Genomic DNA, 13,481 nt, shown 5'->3' with positions numbered 1-13,481 from the left:
GCGTCGGTCCACTGGCCCTGCCCTCTGCTCGCCGACCTCAATATCTGGCCTCGGAATATTGTCAGGCCCCATAGCCTTTACACTATTCAGTGCCTTCAGCAGTTTCTTGATATCACGTGGAGTGAATCGAACTGGCTGAAGACTGGCATCTGTGATGCTGGAGACCTCCGGAGAAGGCCGAGATGGATCATCCACTCTGCACTTCTGGCTGAAGATTGTAGCAAATGCTTCAGCCTTATCTTTTGCACGTATGTGCTGGGCTCCCCCATCATTGAGGATGGGGATAGTGTGTTGTTTAATTATCCACCACCATTCACGACTGGATGTGGCAGGACTGGAGCTTAGATCTGATCCGTTGGTTCTGGGTTCACTTAGCTCTGTCTATTGCTTACTGCTTATGCTGTTTGGCACACAGGTAGTCCTGTGTTGAAGCTTCACCAGGTTGACACCTCATTTTTAGGTATAGCTATTGCTGCTCCTGGCATGCCCTCCTTCACTCTTCATTGAACCAGGGTTGATCCCCTGGCTTGATGGTATTGGTAGATTGGGGGATATGCCAGGCCATGAGGTTACAGATTGTGTTCGAGTACAGTTCTGCTGCTGCTGACGGCCCACAGCGCCTTATGGATGCCCAGTCTTGAGTTGCTATTTCTGTTTGAAATCCATCCCATTTAGCATGGCGGTAGTGCACACAACACGATGGAGGGTATCCTCAATGTGAAGGCGGGACTTCGTCTCCACAACAACAGTGCATTGGTCACTCCTACAGATACTGGACAGATGCATCTGCGGCAGGCAGGTTAGTGAGGATGAGCTCAAGTATGTTGTTCCCTCTTGTTGGTTCCTTCATCAACTGCCGCAGACCCAGTCTAGTAGCTATGCCTTCATGACTCAGCCAGCTCAGTCAGTCGTGGTGCTACTGAGCTACTCTTGCTGATGGACATTGAAGTCTCCCACCCAGGGTACATTCTGTACATTTGCCACCCTCACTGCTTCCTCCAAGTGATATTCAACATGGAAGAGCACTGACTCATCAGCTGAGGGAGGGTGGTACTTGGTAATCAGCAGGAGGTTTCCTTGTCCATGTTTGGCCTGATGCCATGAGACTTCATGGGGTCCGGAGTCGGCCAGGGCAACTCCCTCCTGAATGTATACCACTGTGCCCCACCTCTGCTGGGCCTGTCTTGCCGATGGGACAGGACATACCCAGGGATGGTGATGGTGGTGTCTGGGACATGATCTGTAAGACATGATTCCGTGAGTTTGACTATGTCAGGCTATTGCTTGACTAGTCTGTGAGACAGCTCTCCCAATTTTGGCACTAGCCCCCAGATGTTAGTAAGGATGACTTTGCAGGGTTGACAGGGCTGAAATTTCTGTTGTCGCTTCCGGTGCCTAGGTCGATGCCGGGTGGTCCATCCAATTTCATTCCTTTTTTGAGACTTTATAGCAGTTTGTTACAACTGAATGGCTTACTGAGCCATTTCGGAGGGCATTTAAGAGTTAACCACATTGCTGTGGGTCTGGAGTCACATGTAGGCCAGACCAGGTAAGGACTCCAGATTTCCCTCCCTAAAGGACATTAGTGAACGTATGTAATTATTTCGAGAATTCAGAAAATTCTTGGTTCAATTGTCTAATGCAATTGTTAACTGAAAAGATGTATAAAGGAGTTAAAAGCGGAGGGAAGTGATGACTGTCACTTTCAGGTCAGTTTCAACTGAGTAGGGCTCACGTGATTTGTTCAACCACTCTGTGGCTGGCCCGGGCAAATAAATTCTAGGAGGGGCATTTCCTAGGGAAAAAAATGGCTGTATGAGGGGCTGGCTGTATACAAGCAGCCATGGAAACTCTCTTGTAAATAAAGTTTGTTTTGTTTGACTAAGAAGCCTCCCAGAATGTGTTTCTACACAGGCCAAGGGCACCTTGCTCTGACCCATTCCTTCCCCACAATATCCAGTATGTTCCTGATCTTTTCCCAGTCTCAAGCCGCTTGTTGGCACATATTGTGCTTTAATATTGTATTTCCTGACCGGAAAATGCAGTATTACAGCCCGCATGGCAATAGACTCAAGCTAGTTGGAGGCGCCTTTACTTTTTTAAAAATGGGCCTTCCATGGCATTTTTTACACATGCACAAGGGGGCCAGAAAGCAGCTACACTGGGAGCAGAAAACAGCCTTGGAGGTAAACTTGAACACTTTAGTCCATGGCTGAGGTAAACTCTCATGGACAAAACTGAACAGATGCATTTCTAATCGGAGAAAGACAATTTATAAGTTTATGTTATTATTTTGCATCTGTGCATGGTTAGCTGGCTGAGGGAAATAAACAGCCATCAGAAAAATGCTCAAAGTAATTATTCTAAGAAATTTACAAATGAGTTAGCCATTCCAAAAATTGCATCTGAACCAATCAGCAGAAACAAATTTACTTAGGTACCAAGGAAATTTGCATTTTAGTCAAACAGATACAAATGCGAACAAAATTTGCCTAGGGTTTGCCTATAATTAAATGGAATAGCTGAAGTTTTAAGTCAGTCTGGCCTAGAGAGTATGATATAATGGCAGAAAAACATGCACTTTTCTACCATTTTAATATTATCAATGGACTTCTAATTCTAATATATACGTGAGCCAAAAATTACCCTATTGTCAAGAGTGTGGGGACGAGGGAGGCATACACATCTCCAGTGAGCAAATGTAGAAGAATGTCTAAGAATTCAAATCATAAACAATGGTGTAATGTTCTTGCTTAGTTCCTGAAAAACTGTTCCCTTACCTACTGCAACTGGGTAAATAAATAGCTGGAACAACTACATGTCAATTTTACTGTCAATGATAATTGCTTCTGAATTCTTAACATGAAGAAAATAAAGCACAAGTGCTCTAATGTTCCTCCTTTTCCCTTACCTCTCTCTCTTTCTTTACAAGACCTTCAGTTACCAGGTTAACCCCACCAATGTTAATAATCACCTTACACTCCCCACCATCTCCGCTCCTCACAAAACCTGATCCTGTGTAAGGTGACTGATCCTTTTTTAAACAGAATACCCTATCTTCAGGAATGCAAGCCAGTGACCCAGACTAGATCTGATCCTCATCCCCCAAATGCTTCCCATCTGAAGACTGATGCATCACATCTGATTTGCGAGTCCACAGTTCTATCCTGGGTTGAAGCTGATCTAGAGAGTCCCTGAACTCAGGGTCAAACCCTGATGCTATTTACCTTGAAAGGAGCATGTGGAGGTGCTGTTTCTTAGAAAGCCTGCTTCTTCGAAGGTGCTGCTCTCTCTGTCACCTCTCTGCCCCTCCCAGGCCCAAACTGCCAGCCATCGTAAGACACTTTCTAACCTTCGGCCACCAGGGAGCAGCAGGGTTCCTGTTTGATGACCGAAGTTTGCTGGCGGCAGACAAATAAGACCCAAATTAAAAATAGCATCGGCACACTGATTTTTGCTAGAAAACAGAATATCAGTCCCGATGTTCGAATCTTCATCCTTTGTTTTTTTCTGTCTATCTCTCCTTCAGAAGACATTCTTTCTTTTGAAGGTACAGTATAAACACATAAAAATTGATGGGCCAGCTTTTTTGAATGCACTTGAACAATCAAATACACAAATATTGTTACAGCCTAAGAAAATACATATTTCCAGTTATATTGTGAATGTTGAGAGATTCTCCATGTTACACACACCCAGATTCGGAAATCATAGAGACATGTGTAGTTGGCAAATCCCTCCACCTGACAGCATGACATCTGAATTGTGATGAAATGCACATATAGGGCAGAATTTAATGCCCCCGCCCCCAGTGAGTTTGGAGGCAGGGGGTCATTTAATCAGGCAGAAGGGTGTGAGGTGAGGAACATGCTGCCTTCCCGTCTCTGCCCCATTAAGTCCAGGATGGGAAGGGTCATGGACAGCTTTCCTGCCTGGATGTTAATTGTGGCCCTTAGGTGGGCAAATAATGCCCACATAAAGGTCCGTCCCACTGCCACTGGAATTTAACCAGTGGCGGATGAAGTTTTGCCTTGCAGGGAGCCTGGAAAGCAAATCCTATCATGTTTGCTTGTAGGTTTCCAGGGCAGTCCCTCATTCAAAAGAATTATGCATGGTTGAGGAGCTGGCACCAGTGGGGGAGGGGGTACTCACTGAGCGCCAACCCCCTGTCCTTGCGTTTGACCACCCCACCACCCTCCTCGCCATCTACCATGACTCCCATCCCATCCTCACCACCTTTGGTCTGGGGTCCCTTGTTGATCCTGAGCCTCTGGTGGGTGCGTTGCTGGCAGCTGCCATCACTGCTGGTGACACTGTCAGGCAATACAGAGCTGGTGGCCTCTGATTGTTCAGCAGCTCTTAGGGGTGGGGACAAGGTTTCCACCCCTGGGATTCTTAATCCAGGGTAAGGACCATTGCTGGTGGGCCAGCCTTCACTAATGGAGGTGACGATGAGCTCCCACTGATTTTCCAACAGGTTGGGAGAGACACTCGTCACAAACATTAAATTCTACCCATGCACACATTTCTTTCTAATTCTAGATATATACAGCTACACAGTGTAGTGCCATTTTAGCAACAGCAGCTCAATATCAATAGCAACATCAATCTTCCAGATTGTGCCATGTATCTGCTACCTAAACACTTGATAACATTTCCGAAATTCTGTTCAATGTATGATGGGCAAAGCGCAATCTGAAGATCTATGCACTTTATGCTGTGAAACTTTAAATGCTTTCTAATTCTCTTGAATAAACATACCTTAGCTTTGCTTTCTAAGCGTGCATAACATCTAGCCTTGCATTTCAATGCATCATCTATTAGGCTGAAAAATGAGGAATTATGAAATGCCATACATGTTTTATGAGTTGGAATAATTTAATAAATCATAAATGTGGAAATCACAAGTGAAATATGTTTGCCATCATCAAGTGGAAAAAAGTGCTATTTCATGATCCTTTACTCAGCAATATTTTTATGATATACTTCTTGCTCATTATATTGGTAGTTCACTGAAAGAATAGCACACTAGTAAAAAAGTCAAACAAAAAAACGTGTCACAAAAGCATAAAATGCTGGAAATTCTCAGCAGCTCAGGCAGAACATGTGGAGAGAGAAACAGAGTTAATGGGCAGGATTTTCCCTCTAGGGACAGGTAACAGAGGTCGGGAACAAAAACAGAAAATACTGGGGAAACTCAGCAGGTTTAACAACATCTGTGGAGAGAAAGACAGAGTTAACATATTGTGTCCGTATGACTCTTCTTCAGAGCTTCTTCAGACAGAGGTCAGGACTGTTTCTGAGTCCTAAATCTGCCCCACAGGGAAACAGTCACAAGTTGGACAGGGGTTTCCCCTTAATTGACCTGGAGACAGGCTCACTCTCCATTTAAGTTTGGCTCTTGAAGCTGGAGGGTCAATAAGAGGCCTTCCAGCTTAAAAATAGCAGCAGAGTGCCATGGAGGGCAAGTAGGGGAGAGGATACTTCAAAAAGGAGATGCCTTCTCTCCAAGTTATTTTAAACTTAAACTTAAATTTTAAAATTGCAGCCAGGCCACCCCACCCACCCAGGCAGGCAGGGAGGGCCTCCAGGCCCATTTGGATCACTGGCCGCCAAGTCAACCAACCAGGGACCACCTCCAGGCACCTAAGCTCTCCTCAACATAACTGGTCCCCACTGCCTGCTGGGATCTGGATGCTGGCTGGAAGATCCCAGTAGGCCTCCTTTAGTTAGCCTTAGTTGATTCTTAAGAGGTTGGCTACTCACCATGTACAGGTGGGTATCCTGCCACACCCCCATTCCATCTCTGCAAAAAGGACCTGGGGCCAGGATGGTGGCAGAGAGCCAGCACACAGGCTACCTGGACTATTTTCAGAGCTGTGTAATGTTTTAGGTTGCTGCCTGACCTACGGTGTATTTGCAGTAGCTTCTGTTTTTTTTATTTCAGAATTCCAGCATCTGCAATATTTATTGTAATTATATTTATTATAAAGGACCCAACAATTTGGGTGAAGAAGAGATATTCTATGAGTTATGATTCTCCTCAAATTGCTGGATGATTTGTATTACATTAGCCTTGTCAAAACACACAAAAAATTACCATTTTGCCATAGCCCTTCTCAATGTCTGATATGAAATTGCTGGATTTATACCATCAATACGAATGAATCTCACTGCAGCCATTTAGGGCCAATAATCCATGTTGTAAGGACCCTGTTAATGATATGATTTCTGTTCTTGACACGACATTCAACCTTTGAGGCTCAGAAAGGGAATGATGAAACTCTGCTGTCTCACTGCCGGAGGTAATAATGTTCTAGATGTCTTTTAAAATTCATTTTTCCATCCCTGTCTCCTTTTTTTAAACTTTTAATCCATTTTCTTTCTTACTTTCTCTCTTCTCATTCCTCTTTCTGAATCTAACTTGATTCTAAATCACCCGATTTCTTTCTCCAACATTCACTCTCCTTTCTCTTCCAGATGCATCTCGCCATGCTGTTATTAATTCCTATTTCCAGCAACTTGCAGCACAAAAATAATACAATCTGAAGGGTGAGGTAAAAAATCTAATCCATGTCGTTCACCAGGAGTTGTGTCATTCCAAAAATTTCTTAATCATTTAACCCAATCATATGATTCCTTGCTCGATATTTTAATGGGATTTTAAAAGACAGAAGAATGTCATAAAACACAGTTCTTGGTCATATTGCAAACAGAAATTTCTGGTCTATTCAAACATAATTCTGTCTCAATTGTTATATTTTCACACGTATTCAGCAACTAAAACCACAGCCGTAGCTGACAATTTATTTTCCATTTGTATTGCGAACATTTTATCCTGGAAGCCTGTTGCAGCAACATTTACAATTTAAAATTTAAGGCTATTTCATTTCTCAGTGATGTCAGTTTTGAACAGAACTCATCAAGGCTGCCCAGCTGTTACACAATAATGCAATAAACATTCAGCGAGTGGCCTGACCTCATATCCAACCAGCAAAGAAGTTAGAAAAGATCATTGTGAAGGTCATTGAATTCACTGGATGGAAGAATAGCAGCTATTTTAGAAGTTTCTGTTATGCACTGACTAACACGTAGGCTTCAAAATGTTATCAGGCCATAAGCATTAGTGAAGTTCAAATGAGAGACAAGTTTCTGTGATTAGCAACTTCATACAAAATAATTTTGTGTGCCAATCTTTTTCATTCATTCTTGGGATTTGGAGTCTCTGACAAGGCTGACATTTAACTGCCCATCATATTAGTTGCCCTGAGAAGGTGGCGGTGTGATTGAGTGGCTCGCTAGGCCATTACAGAGGGCTGTTAAGGGTCAACTATGTTTGCTTAGGATTGAATCATGTTTGGTCCAAACCATATAAAGATGGCAGCACTCCTTCCTGTTAGCCTTACATCAGTAGTAGGAAAATGCTGGAACCTGTTATAAAGGATGTGATTAATGGACACTTAGATAATAGAGATCTGATTGGACATAGTCAACATGGATTTATGAATGGGAAATCATTTTTGACAAACCTGTTGGAGTCTTTTGAGAAGGTTATTGATAATTGATAAAGGGGAGTTGGTGGACTTCGTATACTTCGATTTTCAGAAGGCTTTTGATAAAGTCCGTGTCAGGAGGTTGGTTAGCAAAATTAAAGCACATGGAATAGGAAGTAATATACTGGCATGGATTAAGGATTGGCTAACAGGCAGAAAACAGAAGGAGAAATAAATGGGTCATTCTCGCATTGGCAGGCTGTGACAAGTGGGGGTACTGCAAGGATCAGTACTTGGGCCCCAGCTGTTCACAATGTATATCAATGATTTGGATGTGGGGACCAAATGTAATATTTTCAAGTTTGTGGATGACACAAAGCTAGGCAGGAATGTGTATTGTGAGGAAAATGCAAAGCGGTGTCAAGGGCATTTGGTCAGACTTAGTAAGTGGGCAAGAACTTGGCAGATGGAATATGACGTGGAAAATGTGAGATTATCCACATTGGTGAGAGGAACAAATGTGCAGAGTATTTCTTAAATGGTAAGAGATTAGAAAGTGTAGATGTACAAACAGACTGGGTGTCCACATCAATAAATTGCAGAAAGCTAACATGCAGGTGTAGCAAGCAATTAGAAAGGCTGATGGTTTGTTAGCCTTTATTGCAAGAGGATTTGAGTAAAGGAGTAGTGAAATCTTGATTCAATTGGATGGCAGCTTGGTTAGCCCACATCCGGAGTACTGTGTGCAGTTTTGGTCCCCTTACCTTAGGAAGGACATTATTGCATAGAAGGAGTGCAATGAAGGTTCACCAGGCTTGTTCCCAGGAATGGGGGACTGTCCTATGAAGAGAGACTGGGGAAACTGGGCCTATATTCTCTAGAGTTTCAAAGAATGAGAGGTGATCTCATTGAAACCTACAAAATACTTCAAGGAATCGACAGGGTAAATGCAGGTAAGATGTTTCCCCTGGCTGGGCAGTCTAGAACCAAGAGAGACAATTTCAATATAAGGGGAAGCCACTTAGGATCGAGATGAGGATAATTTTTTTTTAATCAGTGAGTTGTGAATCTTTGGAGTTCTCTACTCCACAGGGCTGTGCAAGCTCAGTCATTGAATATGTTTAAAGCAGAGATTGATAGATTTCCGAATACGATTGACATAAAGGCCTGAATTTTTAGTGTGGCGCTGGAATGCAATCAGTGAAATCCACTTCTGCCCGCAATCGGCTCCCAACCTCAATTTCAAGCTGGCTGGCGAATTAGCTGCCTGCCAGAGTGAAATATGCACAAAGGCACACTCAGTTTTGCCGGCAGGCGTGGGAAGGTGCTGGGACCAATGAGGGTATGGGCAGGGAGCTCCTTGAAGGCATGCCATAGGTATTCAGGAACCTTGGGGAGCTGCATTGACATCCTGTGGGTTTCACTGCATCAGGAAGGCTTTCTGGTGTTATTGTCAGCATTATGGCATCTGGACCTGTGGCTCATGCCAGGCGGGATGGGAATGCCCATAGCCGGTGTGCCATTCGGTTTCCAGCTGACTACCTGTGGGTTCTTCTGAAGGTAGTGAGTGCCCACCACGAGATTTTGCTGCCGCGAGATAGTAAGAGGAGGCCACCTCACCTAACCAAGAATGGAGGTGGCAGCCCAGGTTAGTGATCTTGATGTTGTGCGCCGGACATGGATCCAGTGCAGAAAAAGGTTCAATGATCTTCTTCACTCTGCTAGGATGAGTACTGACTCCATTTGGAACTGTGGATAGATGTCTTTGTCACTGGCAGGACTTGTTGGTGCTCACAGGTGTGAAATCCAGAGCCTAAAATGGCACATATGCCCGTGTCTTGAAAGACTAAATAATTAGACTGGATGGCTGGCATGTATGTAAGGGTGAGGTGGGGAAACCTGATGGGCACCTGAACCTGTGTGTCTGGGGGATGAGGCTGGTATGTTCTGGCACGTAGAGAGGAACTTATGAAAGCACTTTTGTCCTTACAGGAGAAGAGGAGTCATAAAGCACAGGAGTGAGGACAAACAGATGGTAGAGTGCCCAACCTCATTTTAACGCCAGTGGAGGAGGAAGCTCTGGAGATGGCATGTGAGCCATAGAGCCAGTGATCTCTCCACTGGTCGCAGAAAGGCAGTGGTTTCAGAGGAGGGTAAGAGTCCAGATGACAGCGGAGAGACTGGGGGGAGGGCAGTGGCTGTTAGAACGATATGTGTAAACCAATTGTTCATGTGCTCATCCATTCAGAATGTCATCTGAGGCAAATATCCATTGTGTGAAGCAACCAGAGTGCATGCACTGTGACTTCATAATGATGTTCACAACTTACATTCTCTCTTCCTCTCTCAGATGCCTCATCCTCACACTGCCACTGAAACTCCGAGGACTCTCTCTTGACCCACCCTGAGGAGCAGCAAATGCCAGATGCACCAGTGTCACATCCTCCCTCTGCACCAAGCACCAGCGCAGACACAGTCATGTCGATGGGTATATGTGTATCAAAGCAGATGGAAGTATTCAGTGGGGAAGGCACATCACACTTGCCCGAGGAGCTGGCAATGGGATAGAGGCCAGAGGGCACTGGCTGTCAGAGGATTGCTGGAGACAAGGACGATGCTGAGTCCAAGGCAGATAATGAGCCTCTGGAGTCATCCATCAGGTGAGAGATGCTGGATGTCCAGCAGGATGTGCGTGAAGATCTGGCAGAGATCCCTGAGGGTCTCTGTCATGGAGGAGTCCATGCGGAGCATGAGCACTGTGTTGGCATGATTGCACAGCCTCCTCCAAAGAGAGAGTGTCGACTCTTATGGAGAGGCAATTCCAGGAACTCAATCAGGGGTTTCTGGGGTTGCATTCAAACCTGCAAGCCCATACTGACAATGATATCAGCAGGTCACGGCATGTGAGAGATGGATGAGGTACCTAGTGACTTTGCTAGCTACCCATCCTTCGATGGTGAGCATGGAAGTTCAAACCAATTTTATGTTGGCAGACCTGCAACTCGCATTGGCAATCCCCTCTCAGTGCGGTGTGAATGATGGCAGCAGCTCCTCTGCCACTCTGCCAATGACAATCACATCTGATGACACCGTGACAACTGAAGAGTGCCCAGCCATGGTGTTGGACTCTCCTGCCCAGACTGGGTCTGCACAGGCTCCACTGGCCAGAGGACGGCTGCCAAGGTTGTCAAGGCTGACAGTGCACTTGTGCACTGGTTAATTTGTATATTTGGCTTAGTTGTAAAAATGTCTCTTTATGTGCAATGGCATTTATGTACTTTATGCTTGCGATAGGGTATAGATCTGGGGGATGCGTGTGATACAAAGGAAGGGCTGCAAACTTTAGTTCAGAGGTGGGACCTTGATTTAAGGGTGACAGGATTGCCTCATCAGGACAGATCATTAAGGTGGCATACCCCTTGCCATCACTTTGGTCCCTTAATTTGGATGCCTAGCTAAAAGTCCTCTGAATCAAGGCCTCCTGGTCTCCCTGCCTCCCATAAGGATCCTCACATTGGGATTGTGCTCCTCACCCTGGTGCTCCTCTGGCTCCTCCTCAGACCCAGCACGTGAGTTGTCCTCTGTGGCATGTGCAGCAGGGTCACTGTCTTCATTGTCCTATGGGTCCCCCCTCGACAGAGTCAAATTGTGCAGTGCACAGCAGACAACAACATTAAAGGCAATGCGCTCAGGAGGATATTGAAGTGATCCCCTGAGCGGTCCTGGCAGTGAAGCCTCATCTCGAGTAGGCCTTTTACTGTCCTTGTAGAGGCATGACTGAGGTTGTGGCTCTCCTTGGGTGTCTCAGTGGGGTCATGACCCACTTTTTCAGTGGATACCATCTGTCCCCCAGGAGCCAATCATCCAAGTGAGCTGGAATAACGAAAAGCCTTGGCACCTGGGAGTGACAGAGGAAGTAGATATCATGACAGTTTGCAGGATGCCTGGAGCAAACCTGCAAAAACTGACTGTTTTGGTCACACACAAACCTTTTTTTATTCATTCATGGGATCTGGGCTTTGCTGGCTAGGCCAGCATTTATTGCCCATCCCTAGATGCCCTTAAGGTAGTGGTGAGCTGCCTTCTTGAACCACTGCAGTCCATGTGGTGTAGGTACACCCACATTGCTGTTGGGGAGGGAGCTCCAGGATGTTGACCCAGTGATAGTGAAGGAACGGCGATATATTTCCAAGTCAGGGTGGTGAGTGGCTTTGAGGGGGACTTTCAGGTGGTGGAGTTCCAATGTATCTGCTGCCCTTGTCCTTCTAGATGGCAGTGGTTGTGGGTTTGGAAGGTGCTGTCTAAGGAGCCTTGGTGAATTCCTGCAGTGCATCTTGCAGATGGTACACACTGCAGCTATTGTGCATCAGTGGTGGAGGGAGTGAATGTTTGTGGATGTGGTGCCAATCAAGTGGGCTGCTTTGTCCTGGACAGTGTCAAGCTTCTTGAGTGTTGTGGGAGCTGCACTCATCCAGGCAAGTGGGGAGTATTCCATCACATTCCTGACTCATGCCTTGTAGATGGTTGACAGCTTTGGGGAGTCAGGAAGTGAGTTACTCGTGGCAGGATTCCGAGCCTCCGACCTGCTCTTGTAGCCACAGTATTTATATGGCTAGTACAGTTCAGATTCTGGTAAATGGTAACTCCCAGGATGTTGATAGTGAGGGATTCAGTGAGGGTAATTCCATTGAATGTCAAGGAGCAATGTTTAGATTCTCTCTTGCTGGAGATAGTCATTGCCGGACACTTGTGTGGTCCAAATGTTATTTGCCACTTGTCAGACCAAGTCTGAATATTGTCCAGGTCTTGCTGCATTTGGATATGGACTGCTTCAGTATCTGAGGAGTCATGAATGGTGCTGAACATTGTACAATCATCAGCGAACATCTCCACTTCTGACCTTATGATGGAAGGAAGGTCATTGATGACGCAGCTGAAGATGGTTGGGCTGAGGACACTACCCTGAGGAACTCCTGCAGTGATATCCTGAAGCTGAGATGATTGACCTCCAACGACCACAACCATCTTCCTTTGGCATAGGTATGACTCCAACCAGTGGAGTGCTTTGCCCCTGATTCCCATTGACTCTAGTTTTGCTAGGGCTCCTTGATGCCACACTCAGTCAAATGCTGTCTTGATGTCAAGGGCAGACACTCTCACCTCACCCCTGGAGTTCAGCTCTTTTGTCCATGTTTGAACCAAGGCTGTAATGAGATCAGGAGCTGAGTGGCCCTGGCAGAACTCAAACTGGGTGTCAGTAAGCAGGTTATTGCTAAGCAAGTGCCACTTGATAGCACTGTTGATGACCCCTTCCATTATTTTACTGATGATTGAGAGTAGACTTATGGGACAGAAATTGGCTGGGTTGGATTTGTCCTGCATTTTGTGTACAGAACATACCTGGGCAATTTTCCACATAGCCGTTAGACGCCAGTTCTGTAGCTGCACTAGAATAGCTTGGCTAGGGGCACGGCAAGTTCTGGGGCACAAGTCTTCAGTGCTATTGTTGGAATATTGTCAGGGCCCATATCCAGATTGCAGTATCCAGTGCCTTCAGCCGTTTCTTCATATCACGTGGAGTGAATCGAATTGGCTGAAGACTGGCATCTGTGAAGCTGGGGACCTCCAAAGGAGGCCGAGATGGATCTTCCTGTCAACATTTCTGGCTGAAGATTGTAGCAAATGCTTCAACCTTATCTTTTGCACTGATGTGCTGGGCTCCTCCATCATTGAGGATGGGGATATTTGTGGAACCTCCTCTTCCAGTGAGTTGTTTAATTGTGCGTCACCATTCATGTTAAGGGAGTGTAAATCTATTGACGAAAGCACCCAACTGCCCTGCTGGTGCCTTTATGGGCTCATGCGTGCAGTCAACAGCTCCCTGGATGCGGGGAAATCCTGCAATTGCAGCAAAGCCTCTGGCTCACTCAGCCTGGCTGGCCTCTTCAGTCCACAAGCGAGTGAAGGTGCTGACCCTTTGGAAGAGCA

General features: G+C 45.6%; 1 protein-coding gene across 2 annotated transcripts in view; it reads right to left on the bottom strand.

The window, feature by feature from the left end:
- The window catches only part of cep85l (centrosomal protein 85, like), a 383,155-nt gene that overhangs the window by 166,162 nt on the left and 203,512 nt on the right, over positions 1-13,481 (bottom strand). The window lies entirely within an intron of this gene.

The sequence above is a fragment of the Carcharodon carcharias genome, chromosome 5 (assembly GCF_017639515.1).
Source record: "Carcharodon carcharias isolate sCarCar2 chromosome 5, sCarCar2.pri, whole genome shotgun sequence".
Taxonomy (NCBI): Eukaryota; Metazoa; Chordata; class Chondrichthyes; order Lamniformes; family Lamnidae; genus Carcharodon; species Carcharodon carcharias.
The sequence above is the reverse complement of the archived record's forward strand: the minus strand, read 5'-3'. Positions and strand labels throughout refer to the sequence as shown.